General features: G+C 46.3%; 1 long non-coding RNA gene across 1 annotated transcript; it reads right to left on the bottom strand.

The window, feature by feature from the left end:
* Window positions 1–2,934: 2,934 nt before the first annotated feature.
* LOC121002098 lies at window positions 2,935–14,444 on the bottom strand. Its single transcript, XR_005779219.1, has 3 exons — window positions 14,404–14,444; window positions 12,739–12,747; window positions 2,935–3,164 (listed from the first exon to the last, which is right to left on the bottom strand). It is a non-coding gene; the product is annotated as an uncharacterized LOC121002098 (long non-coding RNA).
* Between the last annotated feature and the right edge of the window lie 3,568 nt (window positions 14,445–18,012).

Raw genomic sequence — 18,012 nt, 5'->3', positions numbered from 1 at the left:
AGCACACTCATCCACGATACCTAGCTTCATGTCCCAGTTTGCAGGGCGGCACAGGACACCACTCTCGAAGTCAGACCAGTGCGAGCAGGTGGTCGGTTGGACTTGTTTTGGTAGGTAATTTACCACCAAAACCAGCCTAAGACCCCATTGGGATAATCCCAATCCCATGCAGATCCCTCTATATTGTAATTTCTGAATATTTAAAGTTGTTATGATTTCAGAGTTGTTTGTCTAAATTCTGAATATTGTGTGATTACAGATGTTCCGCCGCAGGCCTTCCACCGAGGATTTGGAAGTGGTGGAGGTCTCCGCGGAGGAGGAGGGAGAGGAGGCCCGACCCTCCCGTCATGTGGATGAGCCACCCCCACCAGAGGGGGTGGCTCAGTGGTGGAGATGGAGGCGGAAACTGCGGGACCCTCCAGCACCGCCCCAGCTCAGGATGAGGAGGAGGAGGTTACCAGCAGTGATGGCCAGTTCACCGTGTTCGCCCGCGAACACATGAGGGCTGCCATCATAACTCACAAGTCCGGCGATGCACAAGTAAGCCCTTACCTGTGCCTGTGCCAGGGCCGTCTTTTCGAATGGGCACGCTGGGCAGTTGCCCGGGGGCCCCACTTGCCTGGGGGCCCGCCTGCCCAGTGAACCCACCAGCCAACTTCCCAACCGTCATTTAGCAGCGTTGCCGCCAGGGCCGTCTTTACCAAGGGGCAAAAGGGGCAGCTGCCCTGGGCCCAGTTGCTCCTGGGGGGGCCCAAGGCAGCTGCCTCTTGAGCCCTGCTAGCTACTGCCCCGGGTGTCAGGCTGTCGGCTACACAGGCATCATGATCGTACTGTGTTAATGATCTTAATTCTAGGACCTTAATGAGTTTTGATCTAGGACCTTAATGACATCATTACCATGTGACCAGTAACCTAGCAATTACTGGTCACATGGCTATGAAGTCATCACAGGTCCTATCAGGAGTGTTGCAGAAGTTAACTGTGGAGCTTTTCTGTGTAAAGATTACATCAGAAAAAGGTGACATGGGGTTGTTATTTTAATATACTGTAAACTACTGTATAGTGGGGTGCTGTGTACTGTGTGGGGGGCTGTATACTGTGTGGGGGCCTGTATACTGTGTGGTGGGCTGTATATTGTGTGGTGGGCTATATATTGTGTAATGGGCTGTATATTGTGTGGTGGGCTGTATACTGTGTGTGGGGGGGGGGTGGCCTGTATACTGTGTGGTGGGCTGTATAGTGTGGGGGGCCTGTATAGTGTGGGGGGCCTGTATAGTGTGGGGGGGGGGCTGTATAGTGGGGGGAGTGCTATACTGCTGTACTGTATAGTGTGGGGGGCTGTATACTGTGGGTGCGGTATAGTGTAGAGTGCTGTACTGTATAGTGTGGGGGGCTGTATCGTGTATAGTTTGGGGTGCTGTATACAGTGAGGTGCTGTATAGTGTGGGGGTCTATACTGCTCTACTATATACTGTGGGGTACTGTATAGTGTGGGGTGCTAAACTGCATACTGTGTGGTGCTGTATACTATAGGGTGCTATACTGCATACTGTGTGGTGCTGTATACTATAGGGTGCTATACTGCATACTGTGTGGTGCTGTATACTATAGGGTGCTATACTGCATACTGTGTGGTGCTGTATACTATAGGGTGCTATACTGCATACTGTGTGGTGCTATATACTATAGGGTGCTATACTGCATACTGTGTGGTGCTGTATACTATAGGGTGCTATACTGCATACTGTGTGGTGCTGTATACTATAGGGTGCTATACTGCATACTTGGGGGTTTACATCCACTTTAATCATACAACTAAAAAAACGAAATAAATATAGATATATATATAAATGTACACACACTCTGGTGCTGGTGGGTAATGCTGGTGTGGGTACTGCTGGTGCTGGTGGGTATTAATGTTGGAGTGGCGTGTGTACTGCCTGGGTACTCTACATTGTGACATCACAAAAAAAAAAAATGTTTGGGTTTACATCCACTTTAAGTTATTAGTGCCCCTCAAGTTTTGACTGTAATATCTTATGTGTCCCCCTTATATAGCAATCTTAGAGTTGCCACTCGTTCGAGGAAGTGTAAAAAAGGTGAGGAAAAATAAAGTTTATTACGTGTTGGTGAAAATAACCTTTAGTGCAGAAATGAAACGTAATGTTTTGAGTGGAGCACAGAAGAGGAAAAAGGCTGCAGAGGAGAAAGAGAAAATGTGCAAACTTCCAAAACTAACATCTTGGCTCAATCCAGGTGCAACGTCAGCCAGTAGTTCTGCTCCTCCAGATGTAGCATCCACATCTACATGCACTCCAATTCCAGCAGAAATACCAATGGTATCATTACCTGATCCTACTGCTGGGGAAAATCCACAAGAGGAAATGCCCAATAAATATCGCCTTATTGATAATTTGCATTTTTATTCTAGTGCGTGATTGTGTAGACAGGGCCCCAGTGCACTGTATTGCCCGGGGGCCTATAATGCTCTTAAGATGGCACTGGCCTGTGCGCAAGCCGGTCTGAAACAAATGCGGTCACCGGGAGCAGGCAGTTCCGAGAACAGCCGCCGGGGGCATTCATCGGGCTGTTCTCGGAAATGCCTGCTCCCGTTGACCGCATTTGTTTCAGACCGGCTCCCGGCACAGGCACAGGTAAGGACTTACATGTGCATCGCCGGACTTGTGAGTTAAGATGACAGCCCGCATGTGTTCGCGGGCGAACATGGCTAACTGGCCATCACTGGTCACCAGCCCCCGCCAGGAGGATAAATATGTGCACACAGCAATATGATTATGCATCCATAACATGTACATAAACATTAAAAGGGCCAACAATGAGGGGACAACATAAAAAATACTGCACAAAAGGCACTAATTTGCTCTTAATATGAATTGCAATATAACAAAATAGCAAAGACAGGTGCACTCTGCGGTCTTACTAAACCCTCAAACTGATGTTAAAATTGAGTGATTAGCCAACATATCCTACGGTGTAGGACATGTCTGAGCCCGAGCACCACGCCAAGGTTTCTCAAGTAGCTCGGGAATCTAACACTCGCCTACCTGCGCCGTATGGGCATTACCAGGAGCCAGTGGGCAAATTACAGGAGCATGAGGCCGACTCATAAACAACTCACCAGTTACCTCCAGCATGTAGCCATGCTTGCAATGGGAGGAGGGAGGAGTCTGCGAGTCCCACTCAAGACTGGCAGGTATGGCCCAGGCCTCACAGGTGCACCTAAATGTAGCCTGTAGATGGAAAACAGGCACATTTAAATTGGAGTTTATACACCTCCAGACATCTCTATAAATATAAACTGAAAAGAATGGCGTGGCATTAACCAAGCAGGAAATGCTCAAACCCACATGTGGTTGTGCATATATATATAGGGGAGCAGATCCTGCACTTGTGGCCCGTTGCTAATGACGATCCCCAGCAAAAATGCATACAATGGAGGATGCCTGCAGCGAACCACAAGTACCACAATAGACATCCTACACAAGATAGCAATTATGTGGATGTAGTAATCAATATAGCAATATAAAAAAATAGCAAAGACAGGTGCACTCTGCGGTCTTACTAAACCCTCAAACTGATGTTAAAATTGAGAGATTAGCCAACATATCCTACGGTGTAGGACATGTCTGAGCCCGAGCACCGCGTGTGTAAGATGTCTATTGTGGTACTTGTGGTTCGCTGCGGGCATCCTCCATTGTATGCATTTTTGCTGGGGATCGTCATTAGCAACGGGCCACAAGTGCAGGATCTGCTCCCCTATATATATGCACAACCGCATGTGGGTTTGAGCATTTCCTGCTTGGTTAATGCCACGCCATTCTTTTCAGTTTATACTTAATCTGAATTGCAAGTAATTTTTAAATATTTTTTTTATCCTAACAGTAATTAAGAAAATAAATGTGAAAATAAAAAAGCTGCTGCAGGAGCACCAAAAAGCAATCAAAGAGCTCTGGGAGCATCAGGAGCTGAAAATTAAGGAGCTGCAGCACAAGATGCGAGCGCAGCGCATGATATTTGTGCAAAAGGTGCAAAAGTTGGAAGAGCAGCACCGCACTGGGATGCAGGAGGTGCTAGACCTGCTGGACCAACTTAAAAAATTGCCATAAAGGCATGTTATTTTTGTAAAATTGTTCATAAATAGTTTTTTCATTTATAACGTGTGTTTTTGTTTTTTAAATATTGTTATCTTTTGGTGTAATTTTAAATGATAAGATTACAGTAAGGCCCCTTTAGTCCAGGGCAAACTCATCAGGATCAGGACAGACAGCAGCATTAGCAGGTAAAGGTTACGAGCAGATATGTATAAATGATAGGGGGCACTCAACGGTAACGGTTGAGTATAAGGCCTACACATAACTCCACAAAACTCAGCAGGAACAGACAGGAGTAGATTCTTAGCAGGAATGTGTTCCCAGGAATGGTCCACAACCAGACTGGGGCAACACCTAAAATAAACTTAAACACCTCTGACAGCAGCAGGTAAATGGTAATGCTGTAGTATAAGGCTGACACATAACAGCAGGTAAATGGAGGTACATTAGGAAGTCGCAGGATAAAAATGTAACTGTTGGGCAGTACAGGCCCCAAAAATTAGCTAATAGGCATTCACCTGACAGCAAAGAACTTAGGATTCTGTGGCTGAAGGGACATTAGGCGGTCACAGGATAAAAATTTAACTGTCGGCCAGTATAGGCCACAAAAATTAGGCATTCACCTGACATTAAAGGCCTTTTATGCTGCTGTATAAACATACGGCAGGGACCATTGTTTGTTCTGGGTAGTGGCGGATATGTGTGGGCTGGCATGAGGAAAGTGTGAGGTAGTCCACACTGTCGTGAGCTAGGCGAGTGCGCGAGTCACGATCCCCCCTGCTGCACTGAACGTCCTTTCGGACAGGACACTCAACGAAGGGCAAGCCAAGAGTTCCATAGCAAATTGTGCCAGCTCTGGCCACAGGTCAAGCCTGCACACCAAGTAATCAAGGGGCTCCTTGACTTTTCACTTCTCAGAGCATCCACATCGGCCATTAACCCAATGTAGTCGTTCCCTGAGGCTGGATCCAGAAGGCGGCTGTCGATGAGTTGGCTGCAAGAATGATATCATATCCGAAGTGACCAACGCATCTTCAAACCGCCCTCTTTTTGCAGACGCGGTAGGATTGGTACCCGCAACTCATTCTTTGTGGGTGGAAATTCCTCTGCCATTGCCCGCAACAGCAGAATGCAGCATGTCTCGCAGCAAGGCCTGGAAATGCTGCATTCTGACAGCCCTTTGTGATGCTGGTAACATGTCCGCCATTTTGTGTTTGTACCGGGGGTCTAAGTACGTCGCCACCCAGTACAGGTCCTTGAAATTTATGCTTTTTATATGGGGGTCCCTCGTCAAACACTGAAGCATGAAGGCCCCCCATTTGCACTAAATTGGAAGCGGTGGAGCGCCCTGGTTCCTGCTCATCGCCCAGGAGAATGTCATCCTCGGTCTCCTCCCCCCAGCCATGGACAACACCAGGGAACCCCGAAAAGTTTAAATCCTGCTCTTCTTGCTCCTCCTCCTCCTCCCAGCCAAAATCCTCCTCTGACTCCTCTTCAGACTCCTGCTGACTTGTCTCAGATGGATTAGCCCCCACTGGCAATTCATTCAGCATTGCGACTTCCTCATCTTCCTGCTCCTGCTCCTCGCCGGCTTGATAAATGACACAACGTAATGCACACTCCAGAAAGAAGGCGTAAGGTACGATGTCACTGATGGCACCCTGGCTGCGACTGACCAGTTTGGTTATCTCATCAAATGGCCGCAGAAGTATGCATGCGTTGCACATGAGCAGCCACTGGCGTGGTGAAAAGAAACCAAGCTCCCCAGAACCTGTCCTGCTGCAGAGTTCGTACAGGTAGTCGTTAACGGCACGTTTATGCTGGAGCAGCCCTTACATACATGGTGGAGTTCCAGCACATCGGGCAGTCACAAATCAGACGTCTGACGGGCAAGTGGTGTCGCCGCTGAACATCAGCAAGGCGAGCCATGGCCATGTAAGATCTTCTAAAATGGCCAGAGATTTTGCTGGCCTGCCACAAGACATCCTGGACCCCGCTGCACGACTAAGTTCAGGACGTATGCCATGCACAGCATGTGTGTCATTTTGCCCTGTTTCAGCATGCTCAGCAGATTGGCACAGTTGTCGCACACCACTTTACCAACTGTCAAATTGAGCAGGGTTAGCCACTGATCGGCCTGTGACCGCAGAGCTGAAAGCAGTGCAGGACCGGTGTGGCTCTTGGCTTCCAGGTACCACAGCATGACAACGTCTTATCTGACACGTCGAATAGCTTCTGCAGAGTTTGGGGGGTGCAGCGGAAGAGGCAGTAGCAGTGTAAAAGGAGGAGTCAGCCGAGAAGGGAACAGAGGATGGAGTAGGAGGAGGAGAAGAAGAAGCAGGCCTGCATGCAATCCGTGGCGGTAAATCCAAATCCACACGGGTGCCACGGGTTACATGCTTGATGGCCGTCAGAAGGTTCACCCAGTGGGCAGTAAAAGTTATGTACATTCCTTGGCCGTGTTTGCTAGACCACGTGTCTGTGGTCAGATCTATCTTGGCACCGACACTGTGTGCCAGAGATATATTAACTTGCCGTTGAATGTGGCCATATAGTTCAGGGATGCCCTTCTGGGATAAATATTTCCTTCTGAGGACCTTCCATTGCGGTGCGCCAATGGCCACAAATTTTCTAAAGTTCACCAATTTATATGGCAGTAGTTGGTGGGCTAGCAGTTCCGACAAGCCAGCGGTCATTTGTTGGGCAAGAGGATTATCCGGCGTCATAATTTTTTTATGTTCGATTATTTGGGCCACAGAAGCCTGCTTTTTGCCAGATGAATGGTGGAAGGTGGAGTGGAGGACAAATGGGAAGAGAGAGGAGAAGGAGAAGAGGCAGGACGTGGAGCACAGGGAGTGTGGCTTTGTGGGTTCTGACGGCGTTGCTCCCACTGGGCTCGGTGATGGGAGGCCATTTGCCTTCTTAAGGCGGTCATCCCTAGATGAGTGTTGGGCTTACCGCGACTCATGCGTTGACAGCATTGGCTGTAGATAGCAACACTATTATCAGCAGATGACACATTAAAAAAAGCCCACACTGCGGAGCCATGTGCCGGCATCCTTGGAGCGCAAGAAGTGACCGTGCATGGTGGATGGCTCGCTCCAGATGCTTTTTGCCTCCTGTGCACTGCGAGTTCTGCCTGCTTCTCCACCTTATTTTCCCTATCTGCTGCTCCGTCTCTCCCATCCTCTTCCTTCCTTGTGGGCACCCACGTGACATCCATCGACAAGTCATCATCGTCACGTTCAGCACCACTGACATTAGATATCTCGGAGTAGGCAGCAACAGCGGGGGACCACCCTCCTTGAACCGATCTGGGTACTGACGTCAGACTGCTGGGTGGCGACCGTTGCTACCTCCTCTACCTCATCCGATGCCAAGAATGGCTGCGCATTGGTAAGGTCTGGGAATGGATGGAAAAATAATTCCTCTGACTTGAGCGGAGGGGATATGGTGGTGGTGGTGTCTTTGGGGGTGCACACAGCAGAGAGTGAAGAGGGTGCAGATAGAGAGGATGAGGAGGGTGCAGAAGCGAAGGCTGAGTGAGCCACTCAACCAAGTCTGGTGCGTCCTTTGACGTAATCGCACGCACCTTCTGCAACTTACTACTTAGGCTCCGGCCTGGTGCACCTGCCCGACCCCTACCACCCCTGCGGAATGGCCTGCCTCATCCTCTGCCTTTCATTTTTTAAATGACCCTGTGACCAAAGTCCCTATAGAAGAGCAGTATTTGTGGAAGAAGGTGTATAACACCCCTGCCTCAATCCGTTTTTTTGGGGGTGCTACTGGTATATCACACCAGTTGAAATGATTTGTTCCAATAGCATTTTGTCACTCTGTGTAGCTGAGGAAACGCAGCAAAACCGCAAACAAATTTGGACTATCCAAATGCACTATATAAATAGTATATTATTGGTATATAACACCCCTGCTTCAATCAGTATTTTTGGGGAGCAACTGGTATATCACACCAGTAGAAATTACACTACGTGCAGAATTATTAGGCAAATGAGTATTTTGACCACATCATCCTCTTTATGTATGTTGTCTTACTCCAAGCTGTATAGGCTCGAAAGCCTACTACCAATTAAGCATATTAGGTGATGTGCATCTCTGTAATGAGAAGGGGTGTGGTCTAATGACATCAACACCCTATATCAGGTGTGCATAATTATTAGGCAACTTCCTTTCCTTTGGCAAAATGGGTCAAAAGAAGGACTTGACAGGCTCAGAAAAGTCAAAAATAGTGAGATATCTTGCAGAGGGATGCAGCACTCTTAAAATTGCAAAGCTTCAGAAGCGTGATCATCGAACAATCAAGCGTTTCATTCAAAATAGTCAACAGAGTCGCAAGAAGCGTGTGGAAAAACCAAGGCGCAAAATAACTGCCCATGAACTGAGAAAAGTCAAGCGTGCAGCTGCCAAGATGCCACTTGCCACCAGTTTGGCCATATTTCAGAGCTGCAACATCACTGGAGTGCCCAAAAGCACAAGGTGTGCAATACTCAGAGACATGGCCAAGGTAAGAAAGGCTGAAAGACGACCACCACTGAACAAGACACACAAGCTGAAACGTCAAGACTGGGCCAAGAAATATCTCAAGACTGATTTTTCTAAGGTTTTATGGACTGATGAAATGAGAGTGAGTCTTGATGGGCCAGATGGATGGGCCCGTGGCTGGATTGGTAAAGGGCAGAGAGCTCCAGTCCGACTCAGACGCCAGCAAGGTGGAGGTGGAGTACTGGTTTGGGCTGGTATCATCAAAGATGAGCTTGTGGGGCCTTTTCGGGTTGAGGATGGAGTCAAGCTCAACTCCCAGTCCTACTGCCAGTTTCTGGAAGACACCTTCTTCAAGCAGTGGTACAGGAAGAAGTCTGCATCCTTCAAGAAAAACATGATTTTCATGCAGGACAATGCTCCATCACACGCGTCCAAGTACTCCACAGCGTGGCTGGCAAGAAAGGGTATAAAAGAAGAAAATCTAATGACATGGCCTCCTTGTTCACCTGATCTGAACCCCATTGAGAACCTGTGGTCCATCATCAAATGTGAGATTTACAAGGAGGGAAAACAGTACACCTCTCTGAACAGTGTCTGGGAGGCTGTGGTTGCTGCTGCACGCAATGTTGATGGTGAACAGATCAAAACACTGACAGAATCCATGGATGGCAGGCTTTTGAGTGTCCTTGCAAAGAAAGGTGGCTATATTGGTCACTGATTTGTTTTTGTTTTGTTTTTAAATGTCAGAAATGTATATTTGTGAATGTTGAGATGTTATATTGGTTTCACTGGTAAAAATAAATAATTGAAATGGGTATATATTTGTTTTTTGTTAAGTTGCCTAATAATTATGCACAGTAATAGTCACCTGCACACACAGATATCCCCCTAAAATAGCTAAAACTAAAAACAAACTAAAAACTACTTCCAAAAATATTCAGCTTTGATATTAATGAGTTTTTTGGGTTCATTGAGAACATGGTTGTTGTTCAATAATAAAATTAATCCTCAAAAATACAACTTGCCTAATAATTCTGCACTCCCTGTATTTGTTCCAATAGTGTTTGGCACTCTGTGTAGCTGCAGTATTGCACCAGAACCGCACACAACTGTTGCCCAATACAAATGCACTATAATATACTTTCTATGTTAGAAAGTATATTATAGGTATATTACACCCCTCAGTAAGTCACACCTATCGATAGCACACCTATACAAGTCCTTAAAAGGACTTTTGTGGCCCTATTAGCTAGCGTTTGGTGTCCCTAACAGTCTGTCCCTGCTCCACACAGCAACCTCTCCCTTTAACTGGCAAAAGACTGAATATAAAATGGCGGCCAGATCAGGTTTATTTATAAGGTAGGGGGTATGTCCATGTGCTGAAATGTCTCAATTGGCTGTCCTGTACCACCTGATGGATGTGTCATGGGTCAAAGTTCTTCACAATGTAAAAGAATATGGCGCCGGTGGACATCGCCATATGTTCGCCCGTTCGGCGAACTGCGAATGAGCAAAGTTCGCCGCTAAACGACTGCTGGGCGAACCGCAAGGCCATCTTTAATCAACAACAATAAATCTGTAATTACTGTAAAATATTGTGACCCTGAGTGACGTGTCTTTTCAACATGTATGTGTTTGCCATACGATGCCCCTATGCAGTTTGGAAACTGCGCTGAGTGATAAAAACTGTCATCGATTCTCAGCCAAACTTACACCTTGGGCTAGGGCAATGATGCCCAAACTGCGGCCCTCCAGTTGTAGCAAAACTACAACTCCCAGCATGCCCAGACAGCCTACTGCAGAGTATGGTGGGAGTTGTAGTTTTACAACAGCTGGAGGGCCACAGGTTGAGCATCCCTGGGCTAGGGCTTCACCGCATCTCTGAGTTGCTGCCAGATAAGTTGACAGGTGTGACAGATGATCTTAGATATAGTTAAAATTCCCAGCAGATACTTGTAACTATGAAGAGAAAAGAAAAAAAAATGTTCTAAAAATAAAATTTGAACGTTGAGATGCAAGCAAAATATCAAATGTGCCTACCGACATACGGCAGTAACCCTGGAATTTTAATGAACGTGAGCTTGTCCACGTTGGCTGTGATTACCCCCTTGCCGTGCTAAACACACGTTCGGACAATACACTTGCTGCAGGGCAGGCTAGTCCTTCCAAGGCGTAAAGGGCAACCCTATATGACTGGAGACAGAGACTGCAGCGGGAATTATTCTTTTATGGATTGCTGGGAGCTTTTTGGGCTTGGACCCAACACTGCTGGCACCGCCACCATTGGGACAGATTTTTTTTTAAATACATCCAGTGAGTAGTACTGTTTTCTTTTCTGTATAAGCTGGGCATCAGTGCACTCAATCTCTTCCACTTCTGGGGCAGGGCTAGGTGGATGGCCCACGGAAACCCCGCCAACAGAGTCATCAAAAAGCATAAGAGACTGCTGCATGACTTGGGGCTCAGACAGCTTGGCTGATTTGTAAGGGTGTGAGGTGAAAGACAGATGCCCATGGGCTGTAGGTGCCAACTGGAGGCGCTGTCAGCTATCAAATCTACTACCGCCTCTACATGTTCTGGCCTTACCATTCGTACACCGGTATTCTGGCCTACAAAATGAATCTGAACATCCTGTCGCCTACGTGTACCTGAGGAAGGTGTTTCATTTGGGCGTGTAGCTGGCACAGATCGACCACATCCTGTCCCTGCAACAGGAGCTAATCTTGCCCCTCCCCCCCGGTTCACCTAAACATACACAAAGAGGAAAACAATCTTTGTAGCAAACTGTTTTTTTAAGTACAGATAATTTAAGTGCAAGTGGAAACAAGTACAATCATACCCAGTGTCACCCATAGCCAGTCTCCTGCCCCCTCAATCATACCTTATCACCTTTACCCAGTCCCCTGCCCCCTCAATTAGACCCTGCCCCCCTTAAATTAAGGGTGACAGACACTGGGTATGATTAAGCGGGCAGGGGACTGGATAAGGGTGACAGACACTGGGTATGATTAAGGGGCAGGGGACTGGATAAGGGTGACAGACACTGGGTATGATTAAGGGGCAGGGGACTGACTTTGGTTGACACTGGGTATGATTAAGGGGGCAGGGGACTGAGTAAAGGTGACAGGGTATGATTAAGGGGGGCAGGAGACTGCCTATGGGTGACACTGGGTATGATTAAGGGCCTTATAATGTGCCAGTAAAAAGGGACCCCCATAATGCCCCCCAATAATGTGCCAGTAAGTGTCCCCATAGATGCCCCCGCATCATGTGCCAGTATCAAGTGCCTCTCTCCTCTCCCCACATGTCCCAGTATCATAGCGCCAACCCCCCCATATGCCAGTATCAAGTGCCAACCCCCCCATGTGCCAGTATCAAGTGCCTCTCTCCTCCCCCCCATGTCCCAGTATCATAGTGCCACCCCCCCAAAAGTGCCAGTATCAAGTGCCTCTCTCCCCCCCATGTCCCAGTATCATAGTGCCATCTCCCCCCCAAAAAAAGTGCCAGTATCAAGTGCCTCTCTCCTCCCCCCCATGTCCCAGTATCATAGTTCCATCTCCCCCCCAATGTGCCAATATCAAGTGCCTCTCTCCTTGCCACCCACCCCCCATGTGCCAGTATCATAGTGCCATCGCCCACAATGTGCTAGTATCAAGTGCCTCTCTCCTTCCCACCCACCCCCCATGTGCCAGTATCATAGTGCCAACCCCCCTCCCCCATGTGCCAGTATCAAGTGCCTCCCCCATGTGGCAGTAACAGTCGGGTATTTAAAAAAAAACAAAAAAACACTTATACTTACCTCCATGTCAGCGATGCGATGCAGCCTCTTCCTGTGTCCCGCGCTGTATGTCCATATATGGAGTCAGTGCTTGTGTATTTCAGAAAAGTTTCTGCTGGGACTCAAACTCACGACCTTCTGTATCAGAGGCAAGGCACTTAACCACACAGCTATTAGAGCTGCATAGCCACTGCCTGAAAAAATATGAGACTTCTACTGTAGACTCTGTTATAGCTTTGATAGCTAGTGTACATCCATACACATGACAGCTGCCCCAGCGCACTCAGCTCTGCTATATCTCTATATATGATAGCTGCCCCAGCTCACCCAGCTCTGCTACATCTATACACATAACAGCTGCCCCAGCACACCCAGCTCTGCTACATCTATACACATGACAGCTGCCCCAGCGCACTCAGCTATGCTATATCTCTATATATCTACTGTATAGTAATACTTAAAGATATATACTGTAGATATAGCAGAGCTGAGTGTGCAGGGGCAGTTGTCATGTGTATAGATGTAGCAGAGCTGGCTGTGCTGGGGCAGCGGTCATATATAGAGATATAGTAGAGCTGAGTGTGCTGGGGCAGCTGTCATGTGTATTAGATGTAGCAGAGCTGGGTGTGCTGGGACAGCTATCATATATAGAGATATAGCAGAGCTGAGTGTGCTGGGGCAGCTGTCATGTGTATAGATGTACACTGGCTATAACAGAGTCTACAGTTGAAGTCTCATATTTTCTCAGTCAGTGGCTATGAAGCTCTTATAGCTGTGTGGGTAAGTGCTTTGACTCTGATACAGAAGGTCGTGGGTTTGAATCCCAGCAGACACATCTCTCCCTCTCCTGAGGACGGCAATACAGATGACTATGCCTGGTATTTGTCGGATTTGAATCTTGGAAATGAGAAGTGCGTGCAAGTTGTGACACTTAAAGTAGTAAAGTGTCTATAAAGTAGTAAGGGTGCTGTCGGCACAGCCCTGGCCACCGGGCGCCCCTGTTGCCATAGCGGCCGCACAGCTCGCACACCCCAAAGGCCGGCCCTGACCAGCACCATCAGCCCCACGACCAGGGCCACGTCCCTTATTTGATGCTCTCCTCATTCTTTGAGGTCATCCACCGAACTAACAGACAGATTAACTATATTAATTTCCCTGTCACATATGCAGTGCACGTGTATCTCACACCAAAAATGGGTATATGTTGCCGGCCGAACTAACAGTCAGATTACCGTATTTTTCGCCCTATAAGATGCACCGGCCCATAAGACGCACCTAGGTTTTTTGGGAGGAAACTAAGAAAAAAAAATTTTTTAACCAAAAGGTGTGCTTTTGGTGGGTTTGGAACTAATGGTGGTCTGTGGATGGCACTATTACTGGGGATCTGTGAAGGACACTGTTATGGGGGATCTGTGGATGACGGACACTGTTATGGGGGATCTGTGGATGACGGACACTGTTATGGGGGATCTGTGGATGACGGACACTGTTATGGGGGGATCTGTGGATGACGGACACTGTTATGGGGGGATCTGTGGATGACGGACACTGTTATGGGGGGATCTGTGGATGACGGACACTGTTATGAGGGATCTGTGGATGACGGACACTGTTATGGGGGGGGATCTGTGGATGACGGACACTGTTATGGGGGGGATCTGTGGATGACGGACACTGTTATGGGGGATCTGTGGCTTGCACTGTTACAGGTGGATCTGTGGCTGGCACTGTTACAGGGGGGGGGATCTGTGGATGGCACTGTTACAGGGGGGGGATCTGTGGATGGCACTGTTACAGGGGGGGATCTGTGGATGGCACTGTTAGAGGGGGGATCTGTGGGTGGCACTGTTATATATGTGCCATCCACAGACCCCCCAGCCCATAACAGTGCCATCCTCAGACCCCCCCAGCCCATAACAGTGCCATCCACAGACCCCCCCAGCCCATAACAGTGCAATCCACAGACCCCCCCAGCCCATAACAGTGCCATCCACAGATGTCCCAGCCCATAACTGTGCCATCCACAGATGTCCCCCATAAAAATGTCATCCACAGACCCCCCCCCCCCGCCGCTCCAGTATACTAATATAAAATGTCTTATTCAATTATTAGTTATTAAACATGCCCCCAAACTCCTAATAGTACCTTACATCCTAACCGCTTCAGTACAACGCAGGCAGGCAGTCACTCACTCATGTCACTTGCTTGCGCTGCCTGCTTCATTCATAAAGTAGGCGGCGCAGGCACGTGACATCAGGGAGTTACGCTGCCGCCCGCCCGGCCTGCCTGCCTGCATTCTACTGAAGCGGTTAGGATGTACGGTACTATTAGGAGTGGGGGGGCATGTTTAATAACTATTAATTGAATAAGACATTTTATATTAGTATACCGGAGCAGCGATATAAAACTGCCAGCATTCGCCCCATAAGACGCAGGGGCATTTCCCCCCCCATTTTGGGGGGAGAAAAAGTGCGTCTTATGGGGCAAAAAATACGGTAACTATATTAATTTCCCTGTCACGTATAAAGTACAGGTGTATCTCACACCAAAAATTGGTATATGTCACCCATTGAACTAACAGACTAGTTAGAGTAACTATTATATTTTTGTGGCAGGGGTCCAAAAATGGTGCACTGCACCCACACAAAAAAAATCACTATAGGTCACCAACAGAATTAACAGACAGATTAATTATTATATTTCTGTGTCAGGGGTACAAAGATCGTACATGTCACCCATAAAAAAATCATTATAGGTGACCCACAAAACAAATAGCCAGATTCCTAACACTCTCCCTCGCTTCAGCTGCCTGCTTCCTGTCTATGCACTACTCAGAGCTGATGGGCGGTGCTACATGTGATCCAACTTGTATAGAGGCTGGGTCACATGATGCACTGGCCAATCACAGCCATGCCATGGCTTCTAAGTGCCCACAGCTAGCTTAAAAGCTTGTTGATTGGCTGCCCTGCAGCCTTTCAACAAGCTTTATTAAATGCCCGTACCCCGAACTTGAACCCAAACTTTTCCGGCAAAGTTCGGGTTCGGGTCCAGGTACCCAAACTCGCAAAATTCGATACGGACCCGAACTTTACAGTTCAGGTTCGCGCAACACTACTCAGAAGCTGTATCATTTTTATAACTGGCGTAGGATGCGCCGAAGTTATGGAGAGGCCTGCGTCTCTTCATAACTTTGGCGGATCCTTCACCAGTGCTGGGCTTTTATTTAGAACGGCGTCTAAAATGCCGGTCTTAATAAATGTGCCCCTTTGTCTTTTTCCAACCTTAACATCTATGTAACTACGATATGTACCTTATTCAGACGCAATATTGTATGAAATGTCTACAAACTAGAGTTGACCAAAGGGTAAAATGTTGTCTTTGCAGGTAGTAATAGGCTCCGGCCTTTTTATTTGACATATTTACTTAGTAAAGATGCCTGATAAAATTTGAATAGCTTTTATTCTGCACAAAATGTGAGAGAAACCTTTCATTTTGACTGTAGTTATAATTTTAATCACGGGTTTCTTCTAATAAACCTAAAAGTCTTGCATATTAAATATAACTTTTCCATATTATGACATTAAACCAAATTATATTCACTAAGATGCAGCAGGCATTTTAAAGTTATTTAAACTGCATTTACCTAAGTGGATATTTTTTTCTACTGTGCAGTTTTTTTCAATTTCAAATACTTATTTGTCATATATTTCTCTCCAATGGTTGCTCCCTACTCCGAGCTGGTTCTATTTAATGAGATGCTGATTGGGGATTCTAGAATTCACTTGCAGTTGATTATGTGTTATTTTAACAGTAGAATGACAATAATTTCCTGTAATGCCACTTGTTAAGGTAATTATGTGATAATTGCCTTATCAAGGTGTCATAGAGAAGGAATGGAAAATATGCTCCAAGATTTCACAGCTGCCGAGTTTCTGAGTCTTCCCAAGTATTATTTTGAAAATGTATTATCAGTTATCAAGCTAAATTTTAATCATTTACAAAAATCACAAATAATCTGCTATGAATTTCTCTTCTGACCCATCCCCAGTTTATTATGTGATTTATAAACGGCAAAGTGGTCATTTATTCACAGATGTGAAGTCAATCTTTAAAGTGGCTGTTCCAGCATAAAATGTTACTTGACTATAATTCAGCATAAAAACACTATTTACGTTTGTAATTTACTTTTTGTTACTAAAATTCTTCAGTTGTGAGATATTCTCTTTACTTTATTATAATGGTGCCCTCTAGTGTTCAGCCTGTATAGTAATGTGCATGTCCACCTACTGAGCTGGATGAGCATGGTCACCAGCCACCCGCCATTTCCATTGTTTGAAGTTGAGACAGTTGCAGGGAGATTTCTCAGAGAGCGTGTCATTTTTGCTTCAGCAAACACACACCCCTGAGCTACTAGCTTGAATTAAAGTTAGCACAGTGATTGGAGCAATAAATGAGGGAACTCTGGATCCATGTGAGGTACAGGGCTGGTTCTATCTTTGCTAAAGACAGTAACGCACTATATGATGTCTGATTTCCATTGCCTACATCTCTTTAAGGAGTTTATTTTTATTTTTTTGCTAATATGGTTTTTAACTTAAAAAAATTGTACTATATGTTAACCAGTGCTAGTCAAAGTTTCATTATACCCCTCAGAAGGAAATAATTCAACCCTCCTAATGCACCCCTCCAGTAGAAACTCCCAAAAAGTGACCTCATTTTGGAAACTACAGGATAAGGTGATAGTTTTATTGATATTGCTCTAAATCGCGCTATGATTCTTCATTGCTCTATATTATGCTTTTTGTGAGGCAAGGTAACCAAAAATGGCTGTTCCAGTAGTTTTTATTTTTTGTTTTTTACAGTGTTCATCTGACAGGTTAGATCAGGTTCTATTTTTATAGAGCAGGTTGTTACAGACGCAACAATATCAAATATGTCTACTTTTTGTTTGTTTGTTTCAGTTTTACATAAAGCATTTTTGGAATAATATTGGATTACATTTACCGGAGAGACCGCCTCCTCCTCGGGACAGGAAACAGGAACCAGAACCGCCATTTAAAAGAGGGACCCTGCCCTCTATCTCCAGTCCATTCTCAAGAACTAAGAAAGATAACATCTCAAATAACACAATTCTCTAATCTACAGGGTGGGCCATTTATATGGATACACCTTAATAAAATGGGAATGGTTGGTGATATTAACTTCCTGTTTGTGGCACATTAGTATATGTGAGGGGGGAAACTTTTCAAGATGGGTGGTGACCATGGCGGCCATTTTGAAGTTGGCCATTTTGAATCCAACTTTTGTTTTTTCAATAGGAAGAGGGTCATGTGACACATCAAACTTATTGGGAATTTCACAAGAAAAACAATGGTGAGCTTGGTTTTAACATAACTTTATTCCTTCATGAGTTATTTACAAGTCTCTGACCACTTATAAAATGTGTTCAATGTGCTGCCCATTGTGTTGGATTGTCAATGCAACCCTCTTCTCCCACTCTTCACACACTGATAGCAACACCGCAGAAGAAATGCTAGCACAGGCTTCCAGTATCCGTAGTTTCAGGTGCTGCACATCTCGTATCTTCACAGCATAGACAATTGCCTACAGATGACCCCAAAG

Source organism: Bufo bufo, chromosome 5 (genome assembly GCF_905171765.1).
Source record: "Bufo bufo chromosome 5, aBufBuf1.1, whole genome shotgun sequence".
NCBI lineage: Eukaryota > Metazoa > Chordata > Amphibia > Anura > Bufonidae > Bufo > Bufo bufo.
The sequence above is the reverse complement of the archived record's forward strand: the minus strand, read 5'-3'. Positions and strand labels throughout refer to the sequence as shown.